The following is a 5,809-nucleotide window of genomic DNA, read 5'->3' as shown; positions in this document are numbered from 1 at the left end:
CGCTCCTCCGCCCTCCGTTGTTGTTGGAGGGCGACTGCCTCCAACTGCCCAGTAGTGTCCTTCACGAGCCTCCTCCACAGAGGTCGATCTTGACACCGCTGGTACCAGTCATCGGCAAGTCCACTCAGCTCCACGTCCTCCTTATACCACATCACTCCATCTCTTCTCTAGCCCGTGCCGCGCCTGTTTAGTCCCCTTGATCCGGCCGAACAAAAGCTGTTTGTGCATGCGGTGGCTGGGCATGCGGGCTACATGACCCAGCCAACGCAGCCTTGCCTGCCGGAGGAGCTCACCGATGGGACTTTGCCCAGATCTTTCAAGGATTTGTGAGCTCCTCACACAATCCAGCCTGGTTAAACTCAGGATGGATCGTAGGCAGGCCAGCCAAAATGTTTCTAACCGGCGAAGATGCTCCATTAGGGGGGTCCGCGTTTCGCAAGCGTAGAGAAGAGAGGGAATGACTGTGGCCGAGAAGACCTGAAGCTTCGTGCGGAGCGACAGACCAGGTAGCTTCCACACAGCGTTACGCAACCGATGAATATATATTGCCGTTCGACTGATTCGGAGTGAGAACTCTGCTGTTAAACCGAGCCGGTCATAAGCACACTGCCCAGGTATAGGAAACTCTCCACTCTCTCCACAACTGCCCCATCACCGATTGGGAGTTGTGGGGGTGGAGTGTCCGATGGTACAAAATGCCCAGGCAGGTGCTTAGTTTTGGTGGGGCTGATGGTAAGGCCCCACCTCTTAGTGGCACGCTCCAGTCTCAGCAGCAGCGTCTCCAACTCCTCCTCTGAATGAGCATCATCGGCATACATAACGTGGTTGACCAATAAGGAGCCATCCGTTGATCGCACCGGGCATCGATCAGCCTCCCATTATATCTGTACCAAATGGAAATTCCCCCGGTACAGCTATCGAAGGTTTCACGAACTACGTGGTCAAAATAGATGTTAAACAATGTGGGAGCCAGAGGACATCCCTGTCGCACCCCAAGGTGTACAGGGAAAGGCTCTGACTCCCGGCCACGTAGTTTTACCCGAGCCCGCTCACCATCATGAAGGTCCTTAATGATCGTGAGCAGAAGGCCAGGGACTCCGAAAGCACGAAGAACAACCCAGAGCCCTGGCCTACTGATGGTGTCATAGGCCTTGACCACCCATCACACACATACACACACACATACACACACAACCACTAGGGGCAAGTGCTGTTAGCGAGCACCTATTAAGGCTGGCATGGCACGTGAAAGTAAAAAACGGGTTGCACCCAGCCCCGACCTGGGGGCTGCCTGCCCCCCCCACTCGTACTGGCGGTGATCACACAGCACGAGGTGCTCGTTTCAGGCTCTCACGCCGCTTGCCACCGACGCGTGACCGCCCAGAAGTTAAGGGGCCGTCCATAAATGACGTCACGCGATTTTGGACGATTTTTGACCCCCCCCCCCTTCGTCATACGGCGTCACAAAAAGTCAGACCCCCCCCCTAAAAATATGACGTCACAAAGCTCTGCCCCCCCCCCCCCCCCCAAAAAAACCATGCTTCAAATCGCTTTAAACTATTGTCATTGTAGTGCGTATTTAATGTGGCGCTGCACTCTGATGTTGTAGGAGAAAACATTTATTAAAAAGTATATTTTAATTCAGTGTTGTCTATATTTATTTAAAATTGCGAATTTTGATGTGACGTCACATTTCTCAACCCCCCCCCCCCCCCATCGTCACAAATGTCTGATCCCCCCCCCCCCCCCCAGGTGCGGTCATTTATGGATGGCCCCTAATGGGGCCACTGGGATTTGTAAATGTGATTGGTAACTTTGATTCCTTACCTGTGTATCGATAGTTCAATGTTCGTGTGATTTATTGAGGGGCTGCTGTCTTATCTTGGTGGCCTGGGACTGTTTTGTCGTTTTAGCTGCCTTGCCCAAGCTTGATACATCTGACGCATGCCATAATGAAATCATTATTTATTTCTATTTAGTGACTTGTTTACCATTTTCTTTACTTTGGCACTCCCATCGTTTTTTTGTATCGGATGTAGTGGTGATACGCGCTGGCAGGAGGGATCGTGAGGCAGCGCGTGGTGATTGGTTACATCGAGTGGGTGCTCACATCGCGGTCCGCATAGGCTCCGCCCCCTCGGGAGCGGAGGGCTATGTAAGGCGATGCGCGCGGGCACTCGGGGAGTTGGTAACCGGTGAAGACAGAAGACGGAGGAAGAGATAGGCCCTGGGACCCCTAGCCCCGCTGCCCTTGTAAGGGCCGGGGTTCTGAGAGGCTCAGAGGCGAGGCCTTGGGATTCACGGTCCGATGCCCTTGTAAGGGCTCGGGCTGTGTAGCCCAGTGGTCGAGACCCGTGGTCTGACAAGAGGGGTCTGATAGCTCCCCGTGGGGAGAGCGTAGCCGGAGAGCCTGAGTCGAGGCAGAGTTAGGTGCGCGTACCCCACGGGGAAGACGGAGTGCGTGGCCGAGTCAGGCACGTGTGACATAGGTGTTATCTCGGTTGGGACTGTTACGTGTGCAACCGTTGTGAATAAAGAGTGCTGCCCCGTCAACTCGTCTCCCGCCATTATTGAAGATATTACACATGCCATAATGAAATCATTATTTATTTCTATTTAGTAAGTTGTTTACCATTTTCTTTACTTTGGCACTCCCATCGTTTTTTTGTATCGTTTGCTGTTGTAAGCTCGCTGACCAGCCCCTACTGGGACATCTTCGTGTTCCGTATCACAGTGCACGAATCTCAGAGACGGCGGCAGTAGCATCAGCAGACAGGTACAGCGGCAGGGCACCCCAGAAAGCACGCACGCCAACAACATCAACATACACACACGGCAATCGGATTCACCACTTCAGAGCCGATGTTTTAATCACGTTTTACAGAACATGTTTTTCAAATACTGTAGCTTCCTTCAACTTGCGTACAAACTCGATCGAGTTTTCAAGTGTTCACAAAAGGGTCATTACGAGTAGACGTACATCAATTTGATTTGCGGGGTTTTTTTTTCTTCTTCATACCAACCACCTTATAGGCCGATACAAACCCCTTTAAATAAATTATCTTGTGGTTTCATTGCTGCTGGTTTACACGAATACAGGTACTCGAACACGACAATGAACTGCTTTGCTACCGCAGGGCACTTCAACAGTTAGTGTTGCCTCTACAAGCCTGCTATGGTATTAAAAGAAGCATGAAGCAGCACGCATTATTATTATTCAAACCCCGCACTTTACATTTCCAGTTCCTACATTTACGTTGACGGTACTGAGAGTAAACTCACCCAGCAACGCTGACATGGGTCAGCAATCGACTTTAAAAAGTTATGATTATTGTTATTATTTTAGACAAAACGTCTGAAAAGGCCACTCCGATGCACACCGTGTGCGTGCATCGGCGATTTATTTTTCCGTCACCGTTTTTAACATTAAAAACCAACACGGGGTAGAAGGGGGGGGTAGCCGAGTGGCTCACACTCCACGATGGTCACTGCTGAGGATCCCGAGTTCAGAATCCACATTTGAGCCACCCGTGAATAGACCACCGAACAAAGTGCAGCCCAACGATGGTCTCAACCTCAAGTCGCCGAGGAATAGCACGAAATGAAAACAATTCAGCTCGTCGCTTCATATCGGCGAAGTTCCAGCACTCAACGACGATACGGCATCGTCTTCTTGGTTCTTTCGGTAAAGTCACGTAGAAGGGAAATAATAAAAATAAAACATAATAAAATAATTCTCACGTTTCGGCTACAACGCAAGCAGCCGTCCTTAGGTGAAGACGGCTGCTTGCGTTGTAGCCGAAACGTCGTGAGAATAATTTTTTTATGTTTTATTTTTATTATTGTATTATTACCCTTAAACGTGACTTTACCGAAAGAACCAAGAAGATGAATCCCTGCAGTCACGAAAGCTATAAATCGAGACACGGCATTGCTTTCCACAGACGACAAACTGTCCTTGCTGGGCGTACGGGCAAGGAGCAGGACGTGGTGGGGTGACAGGAGCTTGCCGATCGATATATGTCTTCGCGAGGAGTCCCGTGACGCCATCTCACACGACGAGTGTTGACATTCGCAGCTCGCCGTGAGAGTTCGTCGTGAGGAAGGGGAGTGTGTCGTACGTGTGTATGCATGTTGAACTTCTTTCGCACCGTACGTAGCCAACCGTGAGATTCGGAGGTGGTGGATCAAACAATTAAGTAAAATTGCAGCTGCAACACAAAGCCGGTAAGGCGCGGAGGGGCTTTGTGTTTCCCGCAACAGCAGCAACAACAAAAAACCACGGCAATAATTTCGCAATGCGCGATTAAAGTTGACGAAAGAGAGTCGATCCCCTTTGCTGTACTCAAGCCCGACGCGGGGCGACACACGGCAGCCGTAAACGACGGAGACGCGACACTTCAACACGACACGCGACTGCAAATTAAAACTGCAACAGCAACCAAATTTGTGATGCGATTGATTAGAAATGCGACGCTCAAAGAGCACACGGAAATTTCAGATTTTTTTTTGTGTTGCTTCCAATAAACCTCATGCGGGTAACCCATCAAGACTGCAAGAGCAGGAATGTGTCCCTGAACCGGGCCGAGTGTCAACACGGTCCTTTAAAGAGACAAAACGTCCCCTGACTTTTCTGAAAACCTTCATGGGGAGGGGGGGCTGGTGGTGGCCGGCAGACTTCCCCCCCCCCCATGCCTGCCAAGAATGAATGGAAAGTTCAATTAAGTAGCAGCCAGGGTGGCGGCCTGTGGCTGTGATATTGCTGAAGAATGTGAGATCCAAATTTTGATTCAAAGCTTCCGTGACTGCAGGGATTCATATTGTTGGTTCTTTCGGTAAAGTCACGTAGAAGGGAAATAATAAAAGAATAAAAATATAAAACAACCAAAAATTCTCACGACGTTTCGACTGCAACACAAGTAATCATCGTCAGGTGTGAAATCCACAGCAAGAACATTTGAAAAAAGGTGGCGGTTTGTCCGTTTTTTCAAATGTTCTTGCTGTGGATTTCACACCTGATGATTGCTTGTGTTGCAGTCGAAACGTCGTGATAATTTTTTATTGTTTTATATTTATTTTATTATTTCCCTTCTACGTGACTTTACCGAAAGAACCAAGAATATAATGTGAGATCCGTCAATATTCTGACGCTCACATCAGCCCCTGGAGAGGAGGCCCAAAGATAATGTTTTTGTTTTTAGTTGCGAACGACAAGTCTGCAGATAGCAAATACCTAACCGTTGTTTTAATCGCTCTGCCAATTTGGCATTTGATTGTTTTTTTAACTACTAACTACATAGTAACCAATGTGACGCAATTTACTCGATAAGCAAATCACCATTAATCGATTGGTCACGAGCCATTATGGCGTCATCAGACGTCCATAGCCACGACGCGTGAGAGGCTGTTTCAAATTATTAAATAATCTACAACTTTTCTATAATGCATCGCTTCATAATCCCTCCAGCATAAGCATTGTATATATATATTATATATAAAACATTAAATAACATTCCTCACCCGTGTAAACCTTTTGCAAATGTTGATTCACCAAAGTTGCTCACACGGGCTTCGCACCGTGGGGTGCCAAAGGTCGCCCTTGTCCTGAACCGGCAGCGCTTTGCCCGCGAACTTTCGACGACGCCGCCACGGGAACGGCGAGAGCGCGGCCCGGACCCCGCCGCGCCCGGCCGCTCGTGGGAAGGCGCGAGGCGACGGTTGGATCGTGACGGACGACCGCCCAAAGTGTCACGGGCGGCGTTACGACATCCCCCCCCACCCACCGCCCTCCCCTCCCCTCCAAGCGACT

This window comes from Lampetra fluviatilis, chromosome 28, assembly GCF_964198595.1.
Source record: "Lampetra fluviatilis chromosome 28, kcLamFluv1.1, whole genome shotgun sequence".
Lineage (NCBI taxonomy): Eukaryota > Metazoa > Chordata > Hyperoartia > Petromyzontiformes > Petromyzontidae > Lampetra > Lampetra fluviatilis.
The sequence above is the reverse complement of the archived record's forward strand: the minus strand, read 5'-3'. Positions refer to the sequence as shown.